General features: G+C 45.4%; 2 protein-coding genes, 1 long non-coding RNA gene and 1 pseudogene across 4 annotated transcripts in view; 2 read left to right on the top strand and 2 right to left on the bottom strand.

The window, feature by feature from the left end:
• Positions 1-11,886, bottom strand: part of LOC144697938 (uncharacterized) — a 28,821-nt pseudogene extending 16,935 nt beyond the window's left edge. The window contains exons 1-2 of the transcript XR_013580440.1: positions 11,882-11,886; positions 4,916-5,207 (exon numbers count right to left, since the gene is read on the bottom strand). The product of XR_013580440.1 is annotated as an uncharacterized LOC144697938 (transcript). The remainder of the gene's footprint in view (positions 1-4,915; positions 5,208-11,881) is intronic.
• Positions 1-17,083, top strand: part of LOC144696975 (uncharacterized) — a 404,367-nt gene that overhangs the window by 133,700 nt on the left and 253,584 nt on the right. The window lies entirely within an intron of this gene.
• Positions 1-17,083, top strand: part of LOC144697284 (uncharacterized) — a 555,771-nt gene that overhangs the window by 492,282 nt on the left and 46,406 nt on the right. The gene's annotated exons all lie outside the window — the stretch shown is intronic.
• On the bottom strand, positions 13,206-16,931 carry LOC144697373 (uncharacterized). Its single transcript, XR_013580352.1, has 3 exons — positions 16,839-16,931; positions 16,139-16,252; positions 13,206-15,088 (listed from the first exon to the last, which is right to left on the bottom strand). It is a non-coding gene; the product is annotated as an uncharacterized LOC144697373 (long non-coding RNA).

Below are 17,083 nucleotides of genomic sequence, written 5' to 3'. Positions count from 1 at the left end.
TTTAAATCAGGAGAGGTTATTGCAGCTGAAGACTACAGTTAAGAAATTCACTTTTAAAATATTTAACAAATTAATTAATTAAATAGAATAGAGGCGCACTGGGCAGGCGATGTGTTGCAGCTGTAGTACGTGGGAGCTGGTGGACAACGGTGCGATCCACAGTGACCACATCTGCAGCAAGTGTTGGCTGCTCGAGGAACTTCAGCTCAGAATTGATGAGCTGGAGTCCGAGCTGCGGACACTGTAACACATCAGGGAGGGGGAGAGTTACCTGGACACTGTGTTCCAGGAGACAGTTCACAGAATCACGGAATCACACAGTGCAGAAGAGGCCCTTAGGTCCATCGAGTCTGCACTGACACATGAGAAACACCTGGCCTACCTAATCCCATTTACCAGCACTTGGCCCATAGCCTTGAATGCTATGACCTGCCAAGTACTCATTCAGGTACTTTTCAAAGAATGTGAGGCCTCCACCACCCTCCCAGGCAGCGCTTTCCAGACCATCACCACCCTCTGGGTAAAAAGGTTTTTCCTCACATCCCCCCTAAACCTCCTGCCCCTCAACTTGAACTTGTGTCCCCTTGTGACTGACCCTTCAACTAAGGGGAACAGCTGCCCCCTATCCACCCTGTCCATGCCCCTCATAATCTTGTACACCTCAAACGGGTCGCCCCTCAGTCTTTTCTGCTCCAACAAAAACAACCCAATGCTATCCAGCCTCACCCCAGGCAACATCCTGGTGAATCTCCTCTGCACCCACTCCAGTGCAAACACATCCTTCCTATAATGTGGCAACCAGAACTGCACACAGTACTCCAGCTGTGGCCTCACCAAGATTCTATACAACTCCAACATGACCTCCCTACTTTTGTAATCTATGCTTCAAATGATAAAGGCAAGTGTCCCATATGCCTTTTTCACCATTCCACTAACATGCCCCTCCGCCTTCAGAGATCTATGGACACACACGCCAAGGTCTCTTTGTTCCTCAGAACTTCCTAGTGTCATGCTTTTCATTGAATACTTCCTTGCAAAATTACTCCTTCCAAAGTGTATCACCTCACACTTTTCAGGGTTAAATTCCATCTGCCACTTATCTGCCCATTTGACCATCCCGTCTCTATTTTCCTGTAGCCCAAGACACTGTTAACCGCCCGGCCAATATTTGTGTCATCCGCAAACTTACTAATCCTACCCCCCAACATAGTCATCAATGTCGTTTATATAAATGATGAATAATAGAGGACCCAGCACAGATCCCTGTGGTTTGCCACTGGACACTGGCTTCCAGTAACTAAAGCAGCCTTCTGTCATCACCTTCTGTCTCCTACAACTAAGCCAGTTTTGAATCCACCTTATCAAATTACCCTGTATCCCATGTGCCTTTGCCTTCTTTATAATTCTCCCATGTGGGACCTTGTCAAAGGCTTTGCTGAAATCCATATAAACTACATCAACTGCACTACCCTCATCTACACATCTGGTCACCTCCTCAAAACATTCAATCAAATTTCTTAGGCATGACCTCCCTCTGACAAAGCCAGGCTGACTATCCCTGATCAAACCTTGCCTCTCCAAGTGGAGATAGATTCTCTCCTTCAGAATTTTCTCCAATAGTTTCCTGACCACTGACATGAGACTCACTGGCCTGTCGTTCCCTGGCTTATCTCTACTACCCTTCTGAAATAGCGGAACCACATTAGCTGTTCTCCAGTCCTCTGACACCTCCCCCATGGCCAGAGAAGAATTAAAAATTTGGGTCAGAGCCCCTGCGATCTCCTCCCTTGCCTCCTTCAGCAGTCTGGGACACAAATCATCCGGACCTGGAGATTTGTCCACTTTTAAGCATGCCATCACCTCCAATACCTTGTCATCCCTATATCAATTTGCTCAAGAACCTTGCAGTCTCTCTCCCCGATTTCGATGCCTTCATCCTCATTCTCTTGGGTGAAGACGGATATGAAGTATTCGTTCAACACTCTAGCGATGTCCTCTGGCTCCACCCATAGATTGCCCCCTTGGTCCCGAACGGGCCCTACTCTTTCCCTGGTTTTCCTCTTCCCATTGATATACTTATAGCATATCTTGGGATTTTCCCTACTTTTACCAGCCAGAGCTTTCTCATATCCCCTCTTTGCTCTCCGAATTGCTTTCTTAAGCTCTACCCTGCACTTTCTGTACTCCACTAATGCCTCCGCTGATTTGCTTCCCTTGTGCCTGCTAAAAGCCTCTCTTTTCCTTCTCATTGTATCCTGAATCTCACTGGTCATCCATGGCTCTCTGGCCTTGTTACTCCTTCCTATCACCCTAGAGGGAACATTTTGAGCCTGTACTCTCCCCATTTCCTTTTTGAACAGCCCCTGCTGTTCCTCTGTAGATTTTCCCCCAAGTAGCTGTTCCCAGTCTACCTTGGCCAGATCCTGCCTTATTTTACTAAAATCCACTCTCCCCCAATCCAAAATATTCTTTTGAAACTTGTCTATTTCTTTGTCCAAAACAAGCTTAACACCCCTTAGATTAATTACATCAGATTTGGACCATGGTCACGGACAGGAGGGTGTGACTGCGAGTGAGGCAGGTATGTGGATCCAAAATTTAGCTTTGGAGGAGCCTCAGGCAGTGCCCTTGTCCAATTGGTACGAGGTTCTTGCTCCCAGTGGTGTGGGCGAGGGCACAAACTGCAGGAAGGATGGACGAACAGACCACAGCACCGTGGCACAGAGCGCCATTCAAATGGGGGAGAAAAGAGAAATGTAGTAGTAATAGGGGATAGCATATTTAGGGGAATAGAAACTGTTCTCTGCTGCAAAGACAGGGAAGCCCAAAGGCTCTGTTGCCTACCTGGTACCACGGTTAAGAACATCTCTTCTGGGTTGGAGAGGAACTTGGAGTGGGAGGGGAAGGATCCAGATGTTGTGGTCCATGTAGGTACCAACAACAGAGGTAGGACTGGGAGAGGTTCTGCTGAGGGACTACGAGCAGCTCGGGACTAAATTAAAAAGCAGAACCACAAAGGTAATAATCTCCAGATTACTACCTGAACCACGTGCAAATTGGCATGGGGTAAATAAGATCAGAGAGGTAAATGTGTGGCTCAAAGATTGGTGTGGGAGAAATGGATTCCAATTCATGGGGCACTGGCACATGGGGCACTGGCACCAGTACTGGGGAAGAAGAGAGCTGTTCTGTTAGGACGGGCTTCATTTGGACCATGCTAGGGCCAGTGTCCTGGCGAATTGTATAACTAGGGTTGTAGATAGGGCTTTAAACTAATTAGTGGAGGTGAGAGCTCAGTTGAAGGGAAGTTTAAAAAATCAAAAAGAAACAAGAGAGCAGAGGTGCAGGGTAGTGAAGAGGTGAACGATAATGCAAGTATAACAGGAAGGGGCAGAAAAGATAAGCAGAAGGGTTAAGTGGAAATCAGAACCACAATGAGTATTAATGGTAAAAAGTCAAAGCTTAAGGCTCTTTATCTGAATGCACGCGGCATTTGTAACAAGGTAGATAAATTGACAGCACAAATAGAAATAGATTAATATGACTGGATGGCTATTACAGAGACGTGGTTCCAGGGTGACCAAGACTCGGGGACTTAATGTTGAAGGGTATTCGACGTTCCTGGAAAATAGGCAAAAAGGAAAAGGAGGTGAGGTAGCTTTGTTAATAAAGGAAGGTATCAGTGCAGTGGTGAGTAGTGATATAAGTGCAATAGATTGTGATGTGGAATCAGCTTGGGTGGAAATAGGAATAGCAAGGGGAAGAAGTCACGGGTGGGAGTCATCTATAGGCCCCCGAAGAGTTGCTTCACTGTAGGACAAAGTATAAATCAGGAAATAATGGAGGCATGCAAGAAGGGCACTGCAATTATCATGGGTGATTTTAATCTGCATATTGACTGGACAAACCAGATTGGCAGGGGTAACATGGAAGACGAATTTGTAGAGTGCATCAGGGATTGTTTCTTAGAGCGATATGCACAGAACCTACCCAGGAACAGGCTATTTTAGATCTAGTAATGTGTAATGAGGTGGGATGAATAAGAGGTCTTGTAGTTAAGGATTCTCTAGGGGGCAGAAATAACAAAATGGTAGAATTTCAAGTTTAGTTTGAGGGTGAGCAACTCTGGTGTCAGGCCAGTGTCCTCAACTTAAATAAGGGCAATTACAGAGGTATGAAGAAAGAGTAGTCTAAAGCAGGTCAGGATAATAGACTAAGGGGAAGGTCAGTGGATGCGGAGTGGCAGACATTTAAGCAGATATTTCATTACGTTCAGCAAAAAATTATCCTGGTCAAAAAGAAGGACGCGATGAGAAGGATGAATCACCATGGTTAACAAAGGTGCTCAAGGAGAGTATACAATCAAAAACTAAGGCATACAAAGTGGCAAAAACTAATGGTGGGCCAGAGGATTGTGAATTTTTTAGGAACTAGCAGCAGATGACTAAAAAGCTCATAAAGAGGGACAAAATTAATTATGAAAGTAAATCAGCAAGAAATACATTAGAAAAATACAACGAGAGCTTCTACAGGTATATAGAAGAAAAGAACTTCGAAGCTGTGCAGCCCAACTCCATGGCAATGTAGCACACTTTGGGAAGTTCCAAACAGAGATGCAAATTAAATAGCTTTTACTTTTAAAGGACTCTTTGATATGATGATCCATATGAAATATGAACCAATATATTCACAACAAGGTTCAAAGAGCATCAGCCCACTGGAAGCAAAGTCGTGAGACCATCCAGTCCAGCAGAAAGAAACCCTCCGACCCTCCCACATCACCAAGTGTCAGAATGAACTTGGTTCAGTCCTGGATGTGATGAACAGCATAAATAGCAGCAGAATCCAACCCCTGTAATCACTTGTGAACTCGCTGGTGTCTCAGCAAGTGGGATGAATGAGGGAATCCCTTCCCACACTCAGAGCAGGTGAACGGCCTCTCATTGGTGTGAATTCGCTGGTGCGTCAGTAGGCTGGATGACTGAGTGAATCACTTCCCACACTCCGAGCAGGTGAATGGCCTCTCCCCAGTGTGAACTCATTGGTGTTCCAGCAGGCTGGATGGATTACTGAATCCCTTCCCACACACGGAGCAGGTGAATGGCCTCTCCCTGGTGTGAACTCGCTGGTGTTTGAGCAGGTTACATGACTGAGTGAATCCTTTCCCACAAACAGCAAGTGAACGGTCTCTCCCCAGTGTGAATTCGCTGGTGATTCCGTAGGTTGGACAGTTCACTGAATCCCTTCCCACACACAGATCAGATGAATGGCCTCTCCCCAGTGTGAACTCGCTGGTGTGACTGCAGGTGTGATGAATCTTTGAATCCCTTCCCACACTCAGAGCAGGCAAACGGCCTCTCCCCAGCGTGAATGCGCTGGTGTATCAGCAGATGTGATGAATCTTTGAATCCCTTCCCACACTCAGAGCAGATGAACAGCCTCTCCTCAATGTGAATGCGCTGGTGAGTCAGCAGATGTGATGAATCCTTGAATCTCTTCCCACAATTAGAGCAGGTGAATGACCTCTCCCCAGTGTGAACTCGCTGGTGTTTCAGAAGATTCGCTGAGTGTGTGAATCGCTTTCCACATACGGAGCAGGTGAGCGGCCTCTCCCCGGAGTGAACTCGCTGGTGTGATATCAGATGGGATGAATTACTGAATCCCCTCCCACACTCTGAGCAGGTGAATGGTCTCTCCCCAGTGTGACTGCATCGATGAGTTTCCAGCTCAGATGGGAACCGGAATCCCTTCCCACAGTCCCCACATTTCCACGGTTTCTCCATGATGCAGGCGCCCTTGCGTATTCCTAGGTTTGACAATCAGTTGAAGCCTTGTCCACACACACAGAACATGTGTACAGACTCTCCCCGCTGTGAATGGTGTGATGTTTTTTTAGGCTGTGTAACTGGTTAAAGCTCCTTCCACAGTCAATGCACTGGAACACTCTCACTCAGGTGTCTGTGTCTCGGTGCTTTTCCAGTCACACTGATGTTTAAAACCTTTTGAAGCAGACAAACATTTCTCTTCCTAGATACAAAAGTCAATGATATTTAGATCCTGATGAATCGAGTGACTCTGTCAGATTCTGGCTTGACATTTGGTTTGAGATTTCTGTCTGCAAATTCTCCGCTTCTAACTTCCTGTAAAAGGAATTTATAAAAGTCATCACTGTCAGTACAGGATAGAAATTCAGAACCGACAATTCTAGTTTCTATGGAACATTTTTTTCCTCTCTCCCAAAAAGCTGTCAATCTCTGTCCCACACACGCTCCCTCCATTCTCACTCTGCTGTACCTAATATGCACCCTCCCAATTCTCCTGAAGGTGCTGATTGATGATCACCAGGTCCAAGCTCATCACTTCGTGTCCAAGACATAGAGACATGAAAATCTTCATGCATTTTCTTTGGGCTGCCCACCGAATGGAAATACGTCTGTATCACTGGACTTAAAATGGGTGTAATCCACAGGACTCTTTCACTGGGTTAAGATGCAGGCAATGCAAGGAAGAACTTCATTTAGGTAGCGAATGGGCATGACATGGAACTCGCTCTCCACAAGGGTGGTGGAAGCAGAGAATTTCAAAATGTAATTGGATGAGTACTCAAAGGAAATAAACTTGCAGAGAAACGGAGATATAGAGGGAGAATGGGACTGTCTGGATTGCTCTAAAGAGAGTCGGCATGGACTCGAGTTGCCAAATGAGCTCCTTTTCTGTTGTATTGACTCTATAACATGAAATATATAGTGTCGCTCCAGTACTATATTACAAGACTATAAAAATAATCAATGAATTTTATTACAGAACCTCAAATAATATATCTAATATATACCATATAACAATACTAGACATATCTCTGTCCTGTATTAATTTACTGTCCCCTTAAATGTCAGCCATCTCCTGGGGAAACCACCCCTTTAATTGTGAACATTAGGAAAGAGACCATCCTTTTAGCCAGACAAATAAATGTGTCAAGCTGAGGGAGCAAAGGATGTCAATGTCTTTAAGAGAGAGAGAGAGAGAGACACCTGGGCCAACCTTTCCAGAGTCTGCACCCTCCCTGGATTCACTTCCTTTCCCTTCAGTTCCTGCAAGTCAACAATTTGCCCCCAGAATGAGAAAAGAAATGGAAAAGGGGAGAAAAGAAAGTGTTTTACTCACAGATGTTGGACACAGGAGGAAGTTTTATTCTGTGTGAAGCTCAATCTTCAAGCACACAAAGCCCACGCTCTGATTGGCTGGAGAACAAGAGTCCTTCCGGTCCTCCAGCTCTTCCCATTGCCCAATCTCTCAGTATGATGGGAAGGGGGCTGGCTCTCCCCCGCACATGCGCAGCTTCCCCTCTCTCGAGTTCTCCGAGCGGCTTCTCGCTCTGGCCGGAGCCGTCAGCCGGTTGCCTGGAAAACAAAAATAAAAATACCTGTAAAAACTCAGCAGGTCTGACAGCATCTGCGGAGAGGAGCACAGTTAACGTTTCGAGTCCATATGACTCTTTTTCCAGCATCCGCAGTTTTTTGCTTTTATCTTACTTTAAACAGTTATGCAGTTGATAAAACATCACCATTCACAGCGGCGAGACCGTACACATGTTCTGTGTGTGGACAAGGCTTCAACTGATCGTCAGACCTGTAGAGACACAAGGACACATGCATCATGGTGAAACCGTGGAAATGTGGGGACTGTGGGAAGGGATTCAAAGCCCCGTCTGAGCTGGAGACTCATCGATGCACTCACACCAGGGAGAGGCCTGCTTCGAGTGTGGGAAGGGATTTACTCAGTCAAGCAACCTGCTGAGACACCAGCGTGTTCACACTGTGGGGAGGCCGTTCGCCTGATCTGTTTGTGGGGAGGGATTTGGTCATTTATCCACCCTGCAGGATCACCAGCAAGTTCACACCGGGGAGAGGCCAGCCACCTGCTCTGAGTGTGGGAAGGGGTTCAGTCAGTTATCCAACCTGCAGGAACACCAGAGAGTTCACACTGGGGAGTGGCCGTTCACCTGTCCTGTGTGTGGGAAGGGATTCACTCATTCGTCCACCCTGCAGAGACACCAGCGAGTTCACAACTGATTGCAGGGGCTGGATTCTGCTGTTATTGCTGCTGTTAATCACATCCAGGACTGAACCATGTTCATTCTGACACTGGGTGAAGTGGGAGGGTCGGAGAGTTCTTTCTGCTGGACTGGCTGGTCTCACGGCTTTGCTTCCAGTGGGCTGAGGCTTTTTGAGCCTGGGAGTGCACATTTCCACTGAAATGATCTGCAAAAACTGATGAAGGACATTTATTTTATCCTGGAGAGTAAATAGTGTTTTTCTCACCACTACATGTAGATCTAAAATCACAGCGAGCAGTGCTTGGACCTCAACTGTTTGCAATCTATATAAATGACTTGGATGAAGGGTTTGAAGAGATGGTTGCCAACTTTGCTGATGACACAAAGATAGGTAGGAAAGTAAGTTGTGAAGAGGACATAAGGAGGCTACAAACAGATATAGATAGGTTAAGTGGGTGGGCAAGGACCTGGCAGATGGAGCATAATGTGGGAAAATATGAAATTGTCCATTTTGGCAGGAAGAATAAAAGAGAAGCGTATTATCTAAATGGTGGGAGATTGCAGAGTTCTGAGGCACAGAGGGATCTGGGTGTCCTAAGTTGTGATTCACAAAAGTCTACTCTGCAAGTGCAGCAGGTTTTTAGGAAAGCTAATAGAACGTTATCATTTATTGAGAGGGGAATTGAATACAAATGTAGGGAGGTTATGGTTCAATTGTACAGGGCACTAGCGAGACCAGATGTGGAGGACTGTGTGCAGTACTGGTCACCTTATTTAAGGAAGGATGTAAATGTGTTGGAAGCAGTTCAGAGAAGGTTTACCAGACCAATACCTGGAATGGGCAGGCTGTCTTATGAGGAATGGTTGGACAGGCTGGGCTTGTATCCGCTGGAGTTTAGAAGAGGAAGAGCGACTTGATTGAAACATATAAGATCCTGAGGGGTCTTGACAGGGTGGATGTGGAGAAGATGTTTCCTCATGTGGGAGAATCTAGAACTAAGGGTTACTATCAGATCAGCCATGATCTTATTAAATGGCAGAGCAGGCTCGAGGGGCTGAATGGCCTACTGCTCCTTGTTCGATTGCTTCTCCTTGCTTCCTCTGTTCCATTGAGCCTACAGCACAGGGCCAGGCCAGTCGGCTCAATTGGTCTCTGTCAGTATTTATGCTCCACATAAGCCTCCACCCACCCCTCTTCATCTCCCCCCATCAGCATATCCTTCTATTCCTTTCTCCCTCATGTATGTATCTAGCTTCCCCTTAAATGTATTCATGCTATTCACCTCAACCACTTGCTGTGGTAGCGAGTTCCACATTCTCACCACTCACTTGGTAAAGTGGTTTCTCATGAAATCCCTATTGGATTATTGAACCCCTTCATAATCTTAAAGACTTCCATCAGGTCACCCTTCAGTCTTCTCTTTTCTAGAGAAAAGCAGCCCCAGCCTTTCCTGAGGGTTAAATGCTCTCAGTTCTGGTATTATTCTTGTGAATCTTTGTTGCCCCTTCTCCAGTGCCTCTATTTCCTTTTTCTAAGTGGAGATCACAAATGTTGACAGTACTCCCAGTGTAGTTTAACTATGATTCGAAACAAGTTGAACATAACCTCCCTGCTTTTCAATCCTATCCCTCTAGAATGGAACCCTATATCTGGGCCCAACACTTTAGGGTAGATGTTAATTCTTAAAGAGCATGCAGAGGAGATTGATGAGAGTGGTATCAGGGGTGAAGGGCTTGGAGGTAGATTCAGTCTTGATTTTTAACGAAGTGTTAGATCATTATCTGAAGAGGAGAAATTGGCAGGGTATGGGGAAAAGGCGGGGAAGTGGCTCTGGTTGAGTTGCTCTTGCAGATAGCTGGCACAGACACAATGGGCTGAATGGCCTCCTTCAGTGTTGGAACCATTCCATGATTCTAGAACACCAGCTCGCTGATTCTATTCAACACGGCATGATGGTGGGTAACACTCTCGCCTCTGAGTCAGGAGGTGGGGGGTTCGAATCCCCACTCCAGAGACTCGAGCCCCCGTAATCCAGGGCCCACACTCCCGGTGGCAGAACTGAGGGAGAGCCGTCCTGTCGGAAGGACCGTCTTTGAGTGAGACATTAACCCGAGGGCCCTGTTTGCCCTCTCAGATGGATGTACAAGACTGAATGGAAGGAGAGCAGGAGGGGGAGGAGTTCACCCCTGTGTCCCGGGGCCCGATATTTATCCCTCAATCAATATCAGTAAAAACAGATGATCTGGTCATCATCACATTGCCGTCTGTGGGATCTTGCTGTGCACAAGTAAGCTGCCACGTTTCCTAGTCACGACACTTCAGAAAGAGCTGCATTGGAAGTGAAACGCATTGAGACAACCTGAGGTGGTGAGAGGTGCTATATAAATGCAGGTTTATTTTTAAACCGACACTCTCCTATCCTTACAGGCAGATCATCCAGCAGGACCGTGAGCCAGCACGAGCCAGCTGACTTGGGGGGCAGGAACTCCCAGTGTGGACCGAGGCTGCTTCCCTTCAGAGGCCACTGAATCCATTGTGGGAAGTGGCCATTTAAAGAGGGAGCCTTGACTTGCTGGTCTGAGAATCCAGCCCTTTTCCCCCTGTGTAATGCTGGCTGAGAATAGACATCGGGGCTGCTCAATGTACTGAAAGTATCTCTGCCACTGAAGATGGGTCGAGGTAATGTTTTCATCCCTGTTATACTGTTTGTCTGTAAACAAATTATTTCAGTAACTCATGGATGGATTTTAACGCAGCTCAGTACACTAACAGGATATGGCCCACGGAAGAACTGATTTGTTTTTGGCGAAGATCCAAATCCTGGAATTTTTGAAGGGATCCGTTCACATTGGGAGATCAGTAGAATTGACTTTTTCTTTTCGATTGTTGCAGTTTGTTTTATTTCGAATGTTGATTATTTTCAAATGTTGAGGATTGTCTCCGCTGTTGGGGTGGAATTTGTCACAGCTGTCAAAATGTGAGCAGAGTTTTCAGAGCCGGTTGTTGGATGTGGAGATGGTTGCTCTAAATAAATTTTTTCTGCTTTGCAGATACCAAACATGTTTTCATCTGTTTGTCTGTCTGTAATACATCTCAAAATCTAACGGATAGATTTGAACAAGCGCGGTACACAAATATGGTCTTGCCTAAGGAAGAAATATTTAGATTTGGTGAAGATGCGGACCATATCCAAATCCTGGAATCTTTTGTATTTGTTAGCTGAGCCGAATCCTCTGCAGGCAAAAGGAATTTGTCCAGGCATTTCAACTTTTCAATTAAACAAAAGCTTGGGGGACAATTGTTCGCTGATGCATTCCCCATAGCAACCCCTCAACCAATCAGAGTCCATGTGCCAACCAATCAACACCCTGTTTCTCAGTCAGTATAAATTGTTGTTCCCTTTGACATTTGGTATTCTTGCATCTGTGCTGATGAGTGCAAGACAAAAAGCTTCATCGACATGTCTCTTTTTTCAGCAGTACAGAACTTTTTAAAAATGTTTGTTAAAATTGGGAGATTGAGTGAAATAATGATTCCGTTCCTCTCTGACAATTTATTGTTATCAATGATAACAAACTGTCATCGAAAAAGTCACATACTTGCAAATTTGTTAATTTTTGTGGTAAATGTTCCAGATACGGATCATTTCCCAGATTCTCAGATCAATTTTACACATGTTGTTAAAAATTCTGTTTAAAAACTCACACAATGCTCACTGCACAATGAGAAAGCAATGTGCAGCCATCAGCTAATCCCACACTCCCAATGAAGTCTATCGTCTGGTGTCACTTGATTGTGGAATCACAAACATGCTGATGTCATCTTACGACATCGTCACAATAGAATGTGATGACATCAGCAGATTGCGCAATCCCAATGGAATGTGATGATGTCAGCTTGATCTTAGACATATGCGGTGTGATGGGAAATGTACAGAACTGGACCAGTTTTCTTCAATAGGGAAACTCTGCTGCCTGTCTCCCAACTCACACTCAGTCCCGTTCACCTATCACCCCCTGTGCTCACTGACCGATATTGGCTCCCACTCAAGCAATGCTGCCATTTTAAAATTCTCCTCCTTGGGCCCAATTTTACCTTTGTAAAACTGAATGGGATGTGGAATTAAGCTAAATTCTGGCCCATTCTTTTCAAATCCCACTGCCTCCTTTTTTTCACATCACCACGTGGTCTCACACACTCTCCCCATCTCTGTAATCTTCTCCATCCCTACAACCCTCCAAGATATCTGTGCTCCACTAATTCTGGCCTCTTCATTATCCCCGGTTTCTATTGCACAACCACTGGGGGCCGTGTCTTCAGCTACTTGGGCCCCACGCTCTGGAATTCCCTCCCTAAACCTCTCTGCCCCTCGATCTTTTTTGCACCTTTAGGACACTCCTTAAAACCTACCTCTCTGACCAAGCTACTGGTCACCTGACTTAATATCTCTTCATGTGGCTCGGTGTCAACTTCAGTTTGGTAATCACACCTGTGAAGCTCCCTGGGTTGTTTAAAGGTGCTATATGAATGCGGGTTGTTTTTGTTGTGATGTCTGAATTATTTTCAGGGGACGCCGCTATTGTTAAACAGTCAAACACTTTCTTGCTGTGTCCAGAGAGAGCTACAGGAAGACTGTTGACTATAATTGGCCATGCAAGGCTTTGTTCGATGTTTAAATATACAGAGGAGTGGAGACATTGTTATATCGGTCACTTAGAGCTGAACAGAAACCCGTCTCTTTAAATACAGATACAGGTAAGAGGCTGAAATGAAATCTGTCCCTTTTAACCTACACAAAAGCAGGAGGCTCAGATTCACAGGCTGCAGAAGGAGTCCATTCAGCCCATTATGCCCCTCTTTGAAAGGACTCTCTGATTCACCCAACTGCACTGCACTTTCCCCAGAACCCTGCAAATTCTTCCTTTTCAAGTATTTACCCTTTGGAAAGATACTATTGAATCTGCTTTCAGGCAGATCAGAACAACTCGCTGTGTCAAAAAATAAATTGTCATCTCCCCCTCTGGCTCCTTTGCCAATTACCTTAGAAGGACTCACTCACTTTCTGTTAAAGAGCCTGCCAACCCCTCTCACACACTTTCCCTAAAGTGCAGAAATCTAATCATGAAAAGTCCAGAAAAATCAAATATTTTTACTGATGAGAGTTTATTGGTGAAAAAAGACATGGTTTAAGAAAGCATAAAGTTATTTGAGGATCAAAGACAACCAGAGTAAAAGGATATGCACAATGTTCTGGACCCAAATGGTTTCTCTTTAATTCATCTGTTCCCTGTGCACTGCCCTCTTTGTGGAACACCTCCGCTCAGTCCACAAGCATGACCCTGACCTTCCAGTTGCTACCATTATAATTCACCACCTTGCTCTCATGCTCACATTTCTGTCCTCGGCCTGCTGCAATGTTCCCGAGAAGCCCAACACAAGCTGGGCGAACAGCACCTCATCCTCCGATGAGGCACTTTACAGCCTCCTGGACTCAACATTCAGTTCAACAATTTCAGACCGTCAACTCTATTCTCTGTTTTGATTCTGTTTTGCCAAGTGGCAGTCTGCATCTTGTTTTCATGTTTTTGCTTTCAGACAGAGCTGTCCTTTATTCTGCCATTAACACTTACTCTGGACCAATGCTTTGTTTCTTTACTACAACCATTACCTCTCCCTTTGTCTTTTGTTCCGTGATATTTTTGTTATTTAATCTCGCCTGCCCTCTAACCAATCCCTGACTTTCCCTTTTGTTCTATCTGACCCTCCCCCCTTTCTCAACAGCATCAAACCCATCACATTTCTCCCTCTCTGAAATTCTGGACAAGAGTCATATTGGACTCGAAACATTAACTCTGTTTCTCTCTCCAAAGATGCTGCCAGACCTGCTGAGTTTTTCCAGCACTTTCTGTATTTATTTTAGATCTACCTGTAATGGTAGCAAAAAAACACTATTCACTATCCAGGATAAAATAAATGTCCACCATCGGCTTTTCTGGATTGTTCCAGTGGAAATGTGCACTCCCAGGCTCAAAGAGCATCAGCCACTGGAAACAAAGTCGTGAGACCAGCCAGTCCAGCAGAAAGAAACCCTCCGACCCTCCCACTTCACCAAGTGTCAGAATGGGCATGGTTCAGTCCTGGATGTGATTAACAGCAGCAAAACAGCAGAATCCAACCCTGTCATCACTTGTGAACTCGCTGGTGTCTCAGCAGGTTGGATAAATGAGTGAATCCCTTCCCACACACAGAGTAGGTGAATGGCCTCTCTCCAGTGTGAACTCGCTGGTGTCTCTACAGGTGGGATAACACACTGAATCCTTTCTCACACTCAGAGCAAGTGAACGGCCTCTCCCCGGTGTGAACTCGCTGGTGTGTCAACAGGGTGGATGAAATAGTGAATCCATTCCCACACTGGGAGCAGGTGAATGGCCTCTCCCCAGTGTGAACTTGCTAATGCCTCAGCCGGTTGGATGATTCAGTGAATCCCTTCCCACACTTGGAGCTGGTGAACGGTCTTTCCCTGGTGTGAACTCGCTGGTGTCTCAGTAGGTGGGTTGAATGACTGAATCCCTTCTCACAATCGAGGCAGGTGAACGGCCTCTCCCCAGTGTGACTGTGTCGATGAATCTCCAGATCAGATGGGGATTTGAATCCCTTCCCACAGTCCCCACATTTCCATGGTTTCTCCATGGTGCGCGTGTCCTTGTGTCTTGAAGCCTCGTCCTCACACCGAACATCTATAATGTCTCTCCTCACTGTGAATGGAGTGATGTTTTTTCAGGCTGTGTAACTGGTGAAAGCTCTTTCCACACTCAGTGGACTGGAACACTCTCACTCGGGTGTGTGTGTCTTGGTGCTTTTCTGGTCAAAATGTAGTTTAAAATGTCTTGAAGCAGACAGAACAGACAAACCTTTCTCCTTCTAGATTCAAAGGCCAATGATATTCAGGTTGCAATGAATTGAGTGACTCCGTCAGATCTTGATGTAAAGTTTGTTTTAAGATTTCTGTTTGCAAATCCTCTCCCTCCAATATTCTGTAAAAGGAGTTTACACAAGTCATCACTGTCAGTACAGCATAGAATTTCAGAACAGACAATCCTAGTTTCTAAGGAACATTCTTTCCTCTCTCGTTCCCCAAAAGCTGTAAATCTCCATTCCCAATGCACTCTCCCTCCATTCTCACTCTGCTCTATCTGATATACACCCAACAGTACTACACTAAAAATATGTGTAATATACAGTGTTAGGGTAGGAAGCAGTGAACTGTCAAGGAGTGTTTCAGTTGGTAATTGTAGGTTAATTGACAAGTACTTCACTGGGTGTATCCAAAGGGGAAACAGGTGAGACAATGTGTGTGTAGAATTATGTGTGTGCTAGAATAAAACTCTGCTTGAAGAAGTAAAGACCTGGTTTCTATCTTTATTATCAAGCAGCCATTGGAGCTTAACATACAGTACTCCATTACATGATTAGGGACAGATGGGTCTATGAGGGAGAACTTTATTTCGCCAGTGAGTGCTGATGACTTGGATCGCGCTGTCTACGAAGGTGGTGGGAGCATAAACAATCAATAGTTTCAAAACTAAATTGGATGGACAGACGAAGGGAATAATCTCGCAGGGGAACGGGGATATAGATGGGAGTGGGACTGAGTGAATTGCTCTACAGTAAGTCGGCATGGACTTGAGTTGCAGAATGGGCTCCTGCTGTGCTGTAATGACCCTATGACTGGATATACATCACGTAGCTACAGTGCTGTAGGAACTAGGAATAGGAACGATAATAAATAAACTCTTTTACAGAATCATAATTAATATATCTAAAATGTCCCCTATCAGAACATTAGACATATCTATGTCCTATATTATTGTATTGTCCAGGCATGCAGAACTCTTATAAAATAAAATAAGGAACACATCAGCCATGGGGCTGGAGGCATGGCTGTGCGACGGTGTTGTGGTGCTGGTGACCAAGAGAGCAGTTTGGGGGGCGGTTGCGGATTTCAATATGAGAAGGGCTGGGGAGAAGGAGTCTTGAGACAATGATAGTGGAAGGGGTGGGGGTTAAAATTAACTAAAACTTACAACTTATTTTGTTCAGTCAGAATATCATCATCTCTCTGCTGGCTGACTCACTCACTTGCCGTCTCACTCAAACTCACTCTGGAGACGCCGGGGATCAGATTCCCACAGACTGTCCTAGAAATACAGGGCAAAAGGCAAAATAAGGAGCAATCCCTTAAAATACAGGACAGTTAATTACCCTGAAATTGTCCCCTTAAAATGTCAGCCATCTCCTGGGGAAACCACCCCTTTAATTGTGAACATTAGGAAAGAGACCATCCTTTTAGCCAGACAAATAAATGTGTCATAAAAACATAAAACTGCGGATGCTGGAAATCCAAAACAAAAACAAAAATAAAAATACCTGGAAAAACTCAGCAGGTCTGACAGCATCTGCGGAGCGGTACACAGTTAACGTTGAAGAGTCATATGGACTCGAAACGTTAACTGTGTTCCTCTCCGCAGATGCTGTCAGACCTGCTGAGTTTTTCCAAGTATTTTTATTTTTGTTTTTGTTTTGAAATTAATGTGTCAAGCTGAGGGAGCAAAGGATGTCAATGTCTTTAAGAGAGAGAGAGAGAGAGACACCTGGGCCAACCTTTCCAGAGTCTGCACCCTCCCTGGATTCACTTCCTTTCCCTTCAGTTCCTGCAAGTCAACAATTTGCCCCCAGAATGAGAAAAGAAATGGAAAGGGGGAGAAAAAAAAGTGTTTTACTCACAGATGTTGGACACAGGAGAAAGTTTTAGTCTGTGTGAAGCTCAATCTTCATTCACACAAAGCCCGCGCTCTGATTGGCTGGAGGACCAGAGACCTTCCGGTCCTCCAACTCTTCCCATTGGTCAATCTTCAGCATGAGGACAATGGGGCAGCGGAAGCCGTCGTGGCCGCCGGAGACACTTTGACCCTCGTGACGGATGAGGGGTTGGTCAATGGGCAAAAATCCACTCTCTGCACATGCGCAGC

This window comes from Cetorhinus maximus, chromosome 23 (genome assembly GCF_964194155.1).
Source record: "Cetorhinus maximus chromosome 23, sCetMax3.hap1.1, whole genome shotgun sequence".
In the NCBI taxonomy this organism is placed as follows: Eukaryota; Metazoa; Chordata; class Chondrichthyes; order Lamniformes; family Cetorhinidae; genus Cetorhinus; species Cetorhinus maximus.
Note: the sequence above shows the minus strand (reverse complement) of the source record. Positions and strands in the feature narration are given on the sequence as shown.